Here is a 13,489-nt window from a genome sequence, read left to right as displayed (position 1 = left end):
ACCAAGTGGGTCAGAGTCCCATCTAGTCCCGATGGGTAATACTCTTGGCAACAAGTTGCTCCAGACTCCCATCAGGTTATCTGTTCTTTCCTGGGCTGAATCAGATCAGAAAGAAACTGCTGTACAGAGAACTTTGAGGCAATTCCCTGAATTTGGAGAAATGTTTGCAATATTTTTGCATGCAAAAAATAGTAGTGCATTAAGCTTTTCTGCTCATTCTTTCAATGATATGCTAGGAAGAAATATGATTTATGTCTATATATATGAAAATCACCAGTCATTGAACCTCTACACCTAAATAAGTTACTGCACCTAAATAAGCATTGACATTGTACTCAGCCAAGAGCTATAATTCTGCACCTGAAGTCATCGGAGGTCAATGAAATGATTGCATTGCCTGGAAGCTGTTTGCTATCAATCATAGACACAGTGCTGCATTTTGCCCTTAAGTGCTTATTCAGCAAAAATACAGGTCCATGGAGCTATATAAGAATTTAAAGACATTGGTAAAATGAAAAAAATAAGCAGAATTAAACAATAAAATACAGCACGATATGTGCAAATTTCTAAGCAAATTCTGAGAAAAAAAATACACATAAGGGAAAAAGTCAGGATATTAATTTTGCCATCATTTTTAAAAGAGTTACAGAATCACAGAATCAGAGAATTGTAGGGGTTGGAAGGGACCTCAAGAGATCATCAGGTCCAAACTCCCTACCAAAGCAGGTTCCCTAGACCAGGTTGCCCAGGTGGTCCTTGGTCCCAGACCAGGTACCAGGTAGTCCAGATGGGCCATGAATATCTCCAGAGAAGAAGACTCCACAACCTCCCTGGGCAGCCTGCTCCAGTGCTCCGTCACCCTTACTGTGAAGAAGTTCTTTTGCACATTGGTGTGGAACTTCCTGTGATCAATTCTGTGGCCACAGCAACTTGTCCTGTCCACACAAACCACTGAAAAGAGGTTGGCCAAATCCCTCTTTCTCCCACACTTAAGATATTTGTAAACATTAATAAGATCCCCTCTCAATAAATGCTAATAAGAACCCCTCTCAGTACAATACAAATACTCAGTGTTGAAATGTACATCTAAAGTATTAGGTCAAGGTAACTATCTAAAGATATTTTTATTCTTAGTAATTTTTCACTAACATTCCATTCAGCAGTTATTTGACAAATGGTTAAACATACAAGATGTAAGTTTTGCAAAGCTAAATGTCCCAGTACTGCTGGTTTCACTGAATGGTTGATTGTCTTCAAATCTTTCCAGCAATGGAAGAATAAAAAACATCTTAAAGAGACAAATTGTGCTTCTTAATGTGCCTTATTTCAGGAATTTAAAGGAGAGGCTGGTATGGATGTAAAGTAATGTAGATCTAACAACCACTTTATAATTCTTTAACATCAATGTCACACAATGTCTGTCTGCTGAGGTATCTACAAAAATAAGCATTTCTTCCCTGCCCTGCCAGTAATGTGTGAAAAATATAAGGTGGGATAGACATAGAGAAGTTCTATTGAGCATGATAATTTCTTTCTGCTTGTCTGGGGAGTGGAGAAAATTTATTTTCTACATTTTTATTACTCTTATTTTTAAGGTGATGTTAACTTCTTTCTGATTGGACTTCATGTAATAGGTGTGCTTCTGCAAAGAAACAAGAATTATCTAAGATAAAGGATTGTTTTATTCCAAAGAAAATACCAAATCAGTAAACCCATCAGAGCTACTCCTTCATCCACACTTCACCTTCTCATGCTGTTTTTTATTATGGAGGTTACTATATAGGGCCAATGACATGACTTTGTTGACAAAGCTTGTGGCCTGACTGGGCCCTAAAGATGTGAATGGGGATGCTGCTATCACATCAAAGTAGTGAGTTGCCCTACCATTCAGGTAGAAGTGTATGTTTCCTTATGCTTACTGTAATACATTATGCTTTTTTTTTTTTTTTTTTTTTTTTTTTTTTTTTTCGCTGTACTTAACCATGGCAAGTTAATGTTACCAGTACTGGTCCAGCATTCAAAGTGATCTATTTTTCCAAATATCCTACAAACAGCATTCTGCCAAAAGGGGTTGGTCTCTGAGTCTTAATTCCTGTTGCATTTGCACAGCAGCTGGGAGTAGTCTGCTTTTTCACAAATTAGATGCATGACAAGAAGTATGAGGTGTTTACTATATTTGCCTCTCTAGTTAGAGCACCTTTGCAACACAAATGCAGTAAAGAATTTAGGCAGAATGCCTTACTTTGCTTCCAACAGCTGCATCCTATATTCCTTGTATCATCTTGTCCATTAACAGGAGAAGAAAAGAAGAGCCCTTTATTTTCACTCACACGTTGGTGTTACTTTACTCTAGAAAAATGTCTTTGGACTAAGCAAACCATGCCAAGACATGAAACCTGTCACTTGTCTCAGATTCCCAAAGTGCATGTTCCACTAGTCTTCATTAAAAATAAAAAGAGATACACACAAACATAACCCCTCATTTAGCTTGCAATTGCAATAATTCAAGCACGAACATGTAAGTTCCAAAATGTGCAAGTCATAAGTTCTTCTGTATCATGAAAATTTTATTAGGAACAGCACTTCACTCTGTATTCATAGCAATATCCTTAGGCATTCTGGAAAGGAAAATAGTTTTCCCTACTGTGAACTGTATATATTTTCCAAACCTGGGTTCTCAAAGGGAAAATCTTCACCATTCTGACCAGAGAAAGCAACTCTGCAATCTTCACTGGAGGAAGGGAGGTGAAAATTTTGCTTCAGTCATAATGACCAAAGGATCAGACTGCAGAAGGGAGGTTAAGAGGCTAATACAGAGGTAGAAGGGAGGTAGAAGCTTATTCAGAAGAGCATTAAAGTTTCCTCCTCTTTCAAATATATGAGCAACAACCATAACAGAATCTTCAAAACAGCATCTGGAGCTGACCAAAGGCCCAAAATGATGCAGCTTTTGAAAAAATGCCTCAAATTTAGCCTTCTCTGCTGACCAGGCACAACATGCAGCATTTCATTTGAAAAGATCTTCCTTCTAACTGTTGAAGGCATGACCTTTTCCTATCCATCCTCTGATGTGCCAGAGGCTAGGAAGCCCCTGAAGAGGGACTTGGACAGGATGGGTTGATGGGCAGAGGCCAATGGGATGAGGTTCAACATCGCTAAGTGCCAGGTCCTGCACTTTGGCCACAACAACCCCATGCAATGCTACAGGCTTAGGGCAGAGTGGCTGGAAAGCTGTACAGAGGAACAGGATCTGGGAGTGGTGATTGACGCTTGCCTGAACACGAGCCAGCAGTGTGCCCAGGTGGCCAAGAAGGCCAATGGCATCCTGGCTTGCATCAGGAATAGCGTAGCCAGCAGGACCAGGGAGGTGATTGTCCCCCTGTACTCTGCTCTGGTGAGGCTGCGCCTCAAGTACTGTGTTCAGTTTTGGGCCTCCCACTACAAGAAGGACATTGAGGCCCTGGAGTGCGTCCAGAGAAGGGCTATGAAGCTGGTGAAGGGCCTGGAACACAAGTCCTGTGAGGAGTGGCTGAGGGAACTGGGATTGTTTAGTCTGGAGAAGAGGAGGCTCAGGGGAGACGTTATTGCTCTCTACAACTACCTGAAAGGAGGCTGTGGGGAGCTGGAAGTCAGTCTCTTCTCACAGATAATTAGGGATAGGACTAGAGGGAATGGCCTCAAGTTGCACCAGGGGAGGAAATAAGGAGAAATTTCTTTTCAGAAAGGGTAGTCAGGCATTGGAACAGGTTGTCCAGGGAGCTGGTGGAGTCACTGTCCTTGGGAGTGTTCAAGGAAAGGTTGGTTGTGGAGCTTAGGGACATGATTTAGTGGTTGACATTGGTGGTAGGGTGAGGGTTGGACCAGATGATTTTGGAAATCTTTTCCTACCTTCATGATTCTGTGTTTCTATAATGTATTTGGAAATTTTTTTCAGATTTAAGAAGAAAGCTTGTGCTATGGTTTCTAACTTCATTACACCTTTGAGAAATCAATCAACTTGTAAACATTTTAGTGGAAGCAAAACATCCTCCTCAAGTTATTGTGTTTTTTTATTACAGGGCAGTATCTGTTTTCTGCTGCAGTAATAACAGCTTTTCTACTTTTAAAATTTGAAATATCTATCCTGTGTAAATCTGTTAGGAAATTAGAATTCCAATCTATACTGCACTGTGCTGATACTTAGAATGAATCATTGTCCAGAACTCTAAATAAACAAATGGCTATGTTTACGGTTTAAAAACAAAAGAACAAATACGGTCTGGAAAAGAATTGCTCTTACATTACTGATGGGAAATGGAGGCAATGCAAGTTCAAATGATTTGACATAGCCAGGGTCATGCAGAGAACTTGCAGCAGCTATTGGCATTGAATTGCAGCCTCCTGGCTGCCAAGCATGACTGCAGAACCATCATTGTTTTCATGATACCTTCTCTCTTCTTACCTCTTTCATGTAAGTAGATGTCAGAAGGCATCAGAATGCCTCGTTTATCAAGCACTTTTTTTTTAACAAAATGTGTCAGATCTAGGATATTTCCTGTACTTTCCCCTTTAATGAAGCCTCCCCTACATACACGTATATGTACCTCCCATACAACTGTTCTAGAAGATGGTTATACGCCAAATGACTTCCTCATTTCTTCTCCCTACTTTTTCCTAGACACCTTGCTGCATAGCAGTGCTATCATTCAGATTTCTTGCATCTCTGGGAAGATGTTAGGACTATAAAGGATATCTCTGTGTAACAGTGGATTTTTTGTTTTGTCTTTACAGAGCATGGAGACCACATCACCTCAATGTCTCACAGCACTTAACTGGTATACAGGGTGATCTTGTTTATTTCCCCCCTTGCCAATGTAAAAGCAAGAAACATAAGTACACAGCACTGCACAACATACAGTTTCATTAGCTAAACTTTTTTGGCCTTTTGTCTGCAGTAAAATGGTGTCCTTCACTGCAGCTGAGAAAGATGGAAAATTTCAGCTGCCTAGTCTCTCTGGTGGAGTTCATGTTGTCACGCTATGTGACCTATTTATACTCTTGTGCTATTTAGTTTACACTACAATTGTTCAAATAAATCTAACAAGCAAGAGAGAATAAAATAACCTCATTTTCAAGGTGCACTCCCTTTCTTGTATTGTGCATGTAATTTTTACGTATGCTGCATGATCAAAGTACAGCTCATGTGAAAGCACAGATGACAGAATAGATAGAGGCATCCCCCCTTCCTTTTCTAGGATTCAGGTTCCCAGGGAGTGTTGGTATCAGTCTGGACAGTTTGATGTAATTCTACCAATGCAGCTGAAGCTATCTAGGCTCAAGGATTTATTAGTTGTGAACGTTCGTTTTTGTTTTTACTGGGCTAGTGCCAGTAAATAAGTCACCAAAACCACTAGCTGAGTGTCATTTGATAGGAAAAGGCTGGGATCATAAGTAAGCCTTCTGCCTTTTAACAAAAAAAAAAAAAAAAAGAAAAAAGAAAAAAAAAATGCTGAGATAAGCAGTGTCAAACCCAGCTGCATCAACATGATGGTGGGAAGACAAATGAGAGCTTTCACTGCTGGATACATGGGATAGAGAGCCCACAGTTCTGAAAAACCTCTTCATATCCCAGAAACAGCTGTCATAACTGAAACTGCAAGGGACTGCTTTTTAAACTACCAGCTTTGATAAGGAGAATTCACTCACCAGTATTTTCCCTAGCAGATAAACACACTTCCAGCAGTTCAGCTCATCTGCAAGGTGACTGGAGATTTAAATATCTTCAAAGGTTTAGAAACCTCTCTTCATATAACCTTACCAAAATAATTATGCTGAGACCCCAGCTGGCATTTCTGAAGCATTTATCACTATAGCCTCTGGCTGCTCTGCCATGTGAGCTCAACAATTACCATGTAACATAAAACTTAGATTTTTCCTATGGGACATTGAACTTTACAAAGTTAGGTCTAACATTTACCCTGTTACTGGCAACAGTAGACACTAAAAGAGCCACCATAGAAGGACACAGGATCATTTTAGAATAGGTACTGGGGTGATGACAGATTTGAGATGTTCTGTTGGCCTCTATCGATGTGGGCTCTGGGACAGGAGGTCTTTCCCACCTTTCCTATGCAGAAGATGAGGAAATAATGGGAAAAAAAAAAAAAAAAAAGAAAAAAAAAAAAAAGTAAAACAGAGAGCAGGGAAGAAGAGAAAGAAGAGAAAAGGCAATCTATGTTAAATCAGCTTAGCTGGGCAGTGTTGCTCATTTGTTACAAAACAGGATGTGCATAAGCAAGACAAACACAGACTGTCCACTGAAACACCCTGAGTAAGCTTTCTTTAGGAGAGAGAAAAGAACAGTCATTATTTTGCTTTCACCTACTGGTTGTGCATATCATAAAGTCTCTGGGAGAACAAAATAACTATGGAATTGCAGAACTCAGACACAGGACATGGAGAGGTGGATGGGGTGTGTAAAGCTGGAAACTAAAATTACTCATGTATCTGACTGAAGATGTTGTGCCTGTGTATGCACATGCAAACATAAAATTTCATTTTTGAAAGGCACTCTGTCTTTATAAACAGAGCTCTCTGGAGTGGTGTGAAAATTGGCATTATATGCCTACTCCTTTGATAAAGGAAGGAGGTAGAGGCAGTAATAGCGAGGGAAAAAAAAAAAAAGAAAAAAGAAAACCTTTATAACAGATGTGTCTTAGAAACAAACATGCTGCTTTGGGATGCCTTGGCATTTCTCCAGCTTCTCCTAAGGAAGTAATCAGTGCCATGCAGACTCGCTGTCCTTGCTTCACCTCTTGTGGGCATCCCTCTGTCTCCTTAAAGGCTGATGTCCTGTCTTCTCTTCCCCTTGTCTTCTTTCTCCCACCTATCACTTTCTTATTCCTTCCAGTAATTTTTCATGACTGTTCTTTTTCTCAGAATCTAAAACAACTATTTGCATGCCTGAAGCACTATCCAATGTAAATAAAAACAACAGATTAAATAAAGTAAAAATATGTGTATAGGAACATGTGGTAAATGCACAGATGAGTCACTGTTTCTCTATACATGTATGTCAAAGTGAACAGGGACTTATTTCTCTGCTTTGCTCATGTCTCTAGTTACTGTAAGGACAAAGACTCCCACCAATCAAGATGTTTGACAATAGAAGAAAAAATTTACAATTGCAAAGTGATAAAGTGAACAAGCACCTGGGACCTTCGCTATAAGAAGTGGGAGAGCAGGGAGAACTGACTTATGAAAGGTGTAGAGACCTTAACCAGTCTCTGGTTCTTGGGTGTAGCGGATGTTGGGAGCATTTCCGGTCCTGCCAGGGAAAAGAGCACTTTGCTGCTTTATCACTGCCCTCCCTAACCATATTTTTTTTCCCTACACAGAATATTCTGTAGCTGCAGAAAAGTGCAAGAGAGCATTTTCTGCAGGTAACAGGGATAGTAACCTTAGAATTAAAGTTCAGTTAACTCAAATGTCATGAAGTTCAGTTGTTCTCATGACCAGTTTCATTTCTATAAAGAGTTGTACAGTCTATTTATGAGATGAAGGTCAAAAAGCAAAGTTTCTCCTGCTAGGATATCAATAATTTTGATGGAAGTTAATCCACATTTATGGAATGTAATGGCTTGTTCAAGTCCATATATCAGATTTCCCTTTCCTTGCCTTTGTTTTATTTTAAAGCTGAGTCTAGCTCTTCTGGATATACAACATTATGTTGGCTGTGGCCACATCTAAAAATGAAGCTCTTTGCAGATAATTTTAAACCACCATAAATATAAAATGCAACCTATTGCTCAACAGTTTATTCAGGTTCTGAGCTTAGACTTCATGTTAATACCAACCCAGGGAGTGTACCTGTAAAAGAGATTGCATATGTACTTTCCCAGCTACTGTCAGCACTCATTCAGTCAGAAATCTAGACTGAATCAGGGGCCTCCCAAAGGGACATATTTTAACTAGTGGTTGTCTGTGTTTTTTAATACCCTTTACTGTATTGTGTTGAATTGATGAGGGAGTGAGTACCTGGTCCTAGCTGTAATGCCAGATGTGAACTGACTGTTCAAAAGAGCAGACTTGGCCAATCCAGAGCTGGCTGAAAGCAGTAGGAGTCTTTCCATGTGTGCCAGTGGTTACTGATCAATATGCAAATGTTAATTACATGTAACAAAGGAAATAAATTCAATTCAGATCTCAAAGTGAGGGAAATACAGAAATCTTAGAAAACTTGCCCACCTCTCTTCTTATATGGACATGTTGCTACCATGTTTACTTCCTCAATATACAGGTTTCTGAGACTCACAGACATAGGAACACTTCCAAAATACTCAGAGAACATTGGTCCTCCTCTCTTTGGAGGAAGTCTGAGACTATCGATATCTGGTGCATCTCCTGAGCACGCAGAATTCTGTAGCATGATCCAGGCAGTCCTGGGAACAGGAACTGAAAGATGTCAGGACTTTCAGAGGTAATGCCCGTTGATGAGATACAAGAAAGGAAAGGAAATCCAAGATCCTTAGCCACTGGCAGCATCTTCTGGTGTAAACAAAGCAGATACTATTTCTAGGATTTTATCAGTGGAGATCAAAATAGGAGATTCTGAGCCTATTCTGGTCTGACGCTTTATAAGCCAAGTGCTATTCTTTTCATGTTAAGTGAGTCACCCCAAACATACAGTAGAGTAACTAGGTGGAAATTAGTCCATGGCTATTCATCAGTAACACTTTTCTCTCATTTCAAAATAAAGTATTGTATATGTGGGGGTTGTCCAGAATTCCATCATTATTTTAGCTGCGAACTGCAGTAAAGATTGAGGCAACCCATTTTACTGATGATGAAATCTGTCTTTGTTTATATTTCTACCTCCTTGTGAACTTATGTATTTCTGTATGTTATAGAAGTCAAGCCTTCTTATAGGGCAGTATGCATTTGTATGTATACTGTGTGTATATATAATAATGTGTGTGTATATATATATATATATGTATATATATATATATGAAGATGAGAGCAAGGTCATTTCTCATTCAGTGTCCATTCAGTGGACAGTACTGCATCCAAAAATATAAACTGCAAACACACTCTAGAATTCACCTTCAAGTTCTCAGATTAAAAAGTGTTCAGAATAAATAAGAGTGTCCTTTAACTGCAAGTAATAAACACAGAAAAGACTACCCACTTGCAGAAAGAAGGATATTTTGATTAAAGGAGCATTTGGTCAGTGAGCTTTACTTTGTTTTAGTTACATGAAAAATGATGGATTGTTTGTTTATAACTGAGCTGAGCTGGATTTCCAACTGTGCTTGAAAGTTAAATTTAAAAGGCAAAGATGTGGAATGGTCAGTTCCTGTCACAGAAGTGCAAGAATTCACAAATCTACATAAAACACATATTAAAAGAATATTATCCTTGGTAATAATAAAAAAAAAAAGTAAAAAAGTAAAAATTCTTCTTTTAAAACACCACACCAGTATATATATTTGCAGTTTTGTAGCCTCTGTTGACTTTCTGGAGGAGGAAGAAAACAAACAAATAAACCAAAATGCAAACTGCTTTGACAGTCCAACCATGTGCAAAGAAAGTGAGGTCTCACAGAAACCAAAGGACATTGTTATATGCTGTTTTGTCTGAAAACTTTTATAGTGCCAGATTTGAACTCTGACATTATTTATTCATTCATTCATTCATTCATTCATTCATTCATTTATTTATTTATTTATTTATTTATTTATTTATTTATGAGGGTTACGGTCATTGGTGGGGAAAATCAATAACATTCAGCCTGAGGAGGTCAATGAGCCTAGGTAGCTGCTTCTCAAAACGGTTTGCCCTGCTTTTCTTGTCTCTAGATATATTCCCAGAATGCATGCAAGGGTGGAAACATCCTGGTCTGTGCTCAGGTGGCCCCACGTCTTTGGAAGGAGAGAAGTGCAGCTGGTGGATGTGCTGTTCCACACTGGTGAAAATTTAAGGGAGAGCTGGTTGATCTAGTCTTCTCTTTTGGCCAGAAGCACAACTGCAAAAGGAGGTCTGACTGGGAAGGAAAATAGGACATAAAGTAAAAGTCAGGGTAGGGGGCATCTGGAGCCCCAGGCAGCCCAAAACTCAGCATAAGCAGATAACGTAGGAAAGGAACACAGGGTCTCATTACATTCTCCCCATGTGTAGAATGTAGAAGCCTTTACAGGCTTCTTCAGGGTCTCAGAGAGGAAAAGCGACACTTTACAGCTGGCTGGCACCGTTCATCCTCCTCATCTCCATGCAGAAAATGGGAGATTCATTTGGGGGGCTCCCCTCACAATGAGTTCTTCTGTGGTTTTTAAAGCACTTAAAAGTTCCTTACAGCAAAGAGCTATGCGAATGTGGGACAGTTATAAATATTATCTGAATGCACATGCAAATTAAATATTGTAGTGTTTAGAATTATATCAACTTGTTCTTTCTTGCAAATGTGGAATGTGATTAATCAACATTCTCTGAACAACCTTCCAAATATTGGTGATGTATCTATTGCCAAACTATCCAAACAATTTAGTACCCAGGAAAGCTACCCAGCTAGGTAGTGGAAAGACATCTTGCTATTGTATATTCTCATGAGCCTTCTTAAAAACACTAGTTTAAAAATAAACATCGCAGAAAGCATTATGTTCCACTTTTAAGCCAGTTCTGAAGGGCTGCACCTCTGGGCTGAAATGTGGCAGCTGTTTAGCAATGCTCAGTTAACCTTGCCTTTTGTATTAGAAGTGAATAGCACAACATACAGATTCAATCTGTAACATGATTTTAGATGAAATATTGCTATGTATGTTGAAATTTCACTAAGAAATTAGAAACAAAACCTGATTCATTGTTGAATCAGTATTCTTCAGAGCTAAGTGACTTCACTGATGAGCTAAGAATGGATAAACATTCTGTCTTAGTTTAGCATCACTTTCTTTATGAAAAATTTGTTTTCTAAAGAGTGTTTTATTTTACAAAATAGGGTAGATCAGGTCTGAGGATTTACCAATCTTGTAACACAACAATGTTTTTCTGAGAGAGAATTTGAGCCTTTATTTTCCCTTCACTATATATATATATATTTTTTTTTTTCCTGTATGAAGGCACCTGACTTTGAGCAGACAGTGAGAAATTAAGATTAATTCTATATATGCCCATTCCTTTAAATTCTACTCATATAGCACATTGTCTCTCAGATGTTATTATCTATTAATGGTATTTGTTATTACAGATCCATCTTTTTAAAAACATTTTGGGATCTCAGTGTTGCTCTGGAAGCTGCTCTGATTCAAATTTCTCTTTCCTTTTCTTCTGCCAAATGTAATGCTTGAAGATTAAAGACTCAACACGTCTTCCAAAGTTTTCTTTGCATTCAAACCCATGACCATGAATTTGATTTACTCCTTTTGTATGTTAGCTGAAGTGAATAGATGGGAAGCCCTGGATAACTGACTCACCCGATGCAGTAATACTCTGAGTAACAAAAGAGATAAAAATATTTTTGGAAGGACATTTGAAAGTGTTTCATAACTTTTGCCAAGAATTTGTACGTATACAAGCATATAAACATGCATGTGTCTGATTTTTTTTTTCCTGTTAAATAATTGTACGTGTCCCATACATAGAGTATAAGACCAAAATCCAAACTATAGATAATAACATTCCATTGCCATGTCTTTATTTTATTTTATTTTATTTTATTTTATTTTATTTTATTTTATTTTATTTTATTTTATTTTATTTTATTATTTTATTTTATTATTTTATTATTTTATTTTATTTTATTTTATTTTATTTTATTTTATTTTATTTTATTTTATTTTATTTTATTTTATTTTATTTTATTTTTTTTATGTGGATTGTCCCTGTGTGGTCTCACTGATTTTTTTAATAATTTATCTTTTCTTGAAGTCTATTCTTTAGTCTATCACAGCCACTGGAACCTAACTGACTGTTTCTTCCCTTTTGACTTTTCAAGTTTAGAGGATCATCCACCAGGAAAATTCTGCTTAATTTCATTAAGATTAATTGGCATTAACAAAACTTAAGCATTCTATCTATCTGAGATATTTTTACTTTCAGCTGTTCTCTGCTTTAATGCATTACGAACATGAAGTTACATGCTAGATAGGAAAGACCGTATATTCAGGCATACAGATAGTACATGTCTTTTAGACTGGGATTTGGGATGTACTGGAATATATACATACAACTAAGGGAGCACATTTAAGAGTATGAAGTTTTACTCTTATTTGAAAACAAAAACAAACAACAAAAACAAACAATAACAACGGACCAAAGCAACAAGAAGAGCTTTAATAGAATTGCTACACTCTGCTATTGTACAGCATAAATAGCTTGGCCTGCAAGCATGTTCTTCACTGAAGGAAATGTAACTATTAAAATTGTTATTAGACAGCTTGAAAATGTGGTGGTCCAGATTTCTCAACCTTATCACAAATGCCACAGATAAATGTGGGTTCAGCAATGGGCTTCATAGACCAATGGAACCAGGTTGCACTGTGGGATCAGAAATAGCTAGGAGCATAAGAAGTGCTAAGGATATGGGCAGAAGAGAAGAAAACTGTGCGAGTTTGGGGAATGTGGCCCACATGGAGTTTGCTTAAGTTGTTTTCAGTCATCTGTTCACAGGGTTTAAGAGTCCTGTAATTTCCACTCAACATTCGAAGCTGTTCCAAGCCAGTAAAATAAAGATATTTTGAAACAAAATCAGGCAATTCTTGCAGGTTTTCTGTGATGCTTCTAGATTTGCAAAGGTTTTAATTCTCTCAGAAACTCTAGAAGGATGTGTTTTGTCTAAGACATTCAATATGTGACCAAGTGATTTGAGGAAAGCTAAAATTTTACTGTGAATTCAATTCCTCCTTTTAAAGACAGCAAAATAATTATCTGCTATATATGTCTTATGAAATAAAATTTCCCAAACCAGTAGTTTTTCCTGCATTCTTACACGTACTACTGCACTCTTCCTGGGCACCTACATGTCTGAAATAAATATAAATGAAAATGTTGCTAGAGTACTTCTGCTCCATCTTACATCTTAAGGGATTGTATGATGTTTCTCAGTGTTTTCAGATCTCCACACACTTTTTCTCAGTTACCTGGCAACCTTAGGGTTAATCAACTGTGGATTTGGATTCAAATTCAAAGTTGCAAGCAGAAATGTGCTTAATGATCTCATCCTACCTCTCTCCCCTTGTGACCCAAGCACCTAGCCAAAAATCATGTTATTGGAGGTTGTTCTGTAGTATACAGCCAGATGTCTTCAATGCAATCTTTCATATTTAGAAAGAAGAGAGAAATTCCCTTTTTCCATGAGTATAGAGAACTCAAGCAGACGGAAGCTGTTTGCTTATGTCTTAAAACCTCTTTCCCCTTATACTAAATGATGTTTAAAATTGTTATTTCCATTCTGTTAGTATTTCTGTGGATAAGGCTTTGTATGTTTTTGTTTGTTTGTTTGTTTGTTTGTTTTGTG

The sequence above is a fragment of the Anas platyrhynchos genome, chromosome Z, assembly GCF_047663525.1.
Source record: "Anas platyrhynchos isolate ZD024472 breed Pekin duck chromosome Z, IASCAAS_PekinDuck_T2T, whole genome shotgun sequence".
NCBI classification, from domain to species: domain Eukaryota; kingdom Metazoa; phylum Chordata; class Aves; order Anseriformes; family Anatidae; genus Anas; species Anas platyrhynchos.
The sequence above is the reverse complement of the archived record's forward strand: the minus strand, read 5'-3'. Positions refer to the sequence as shown.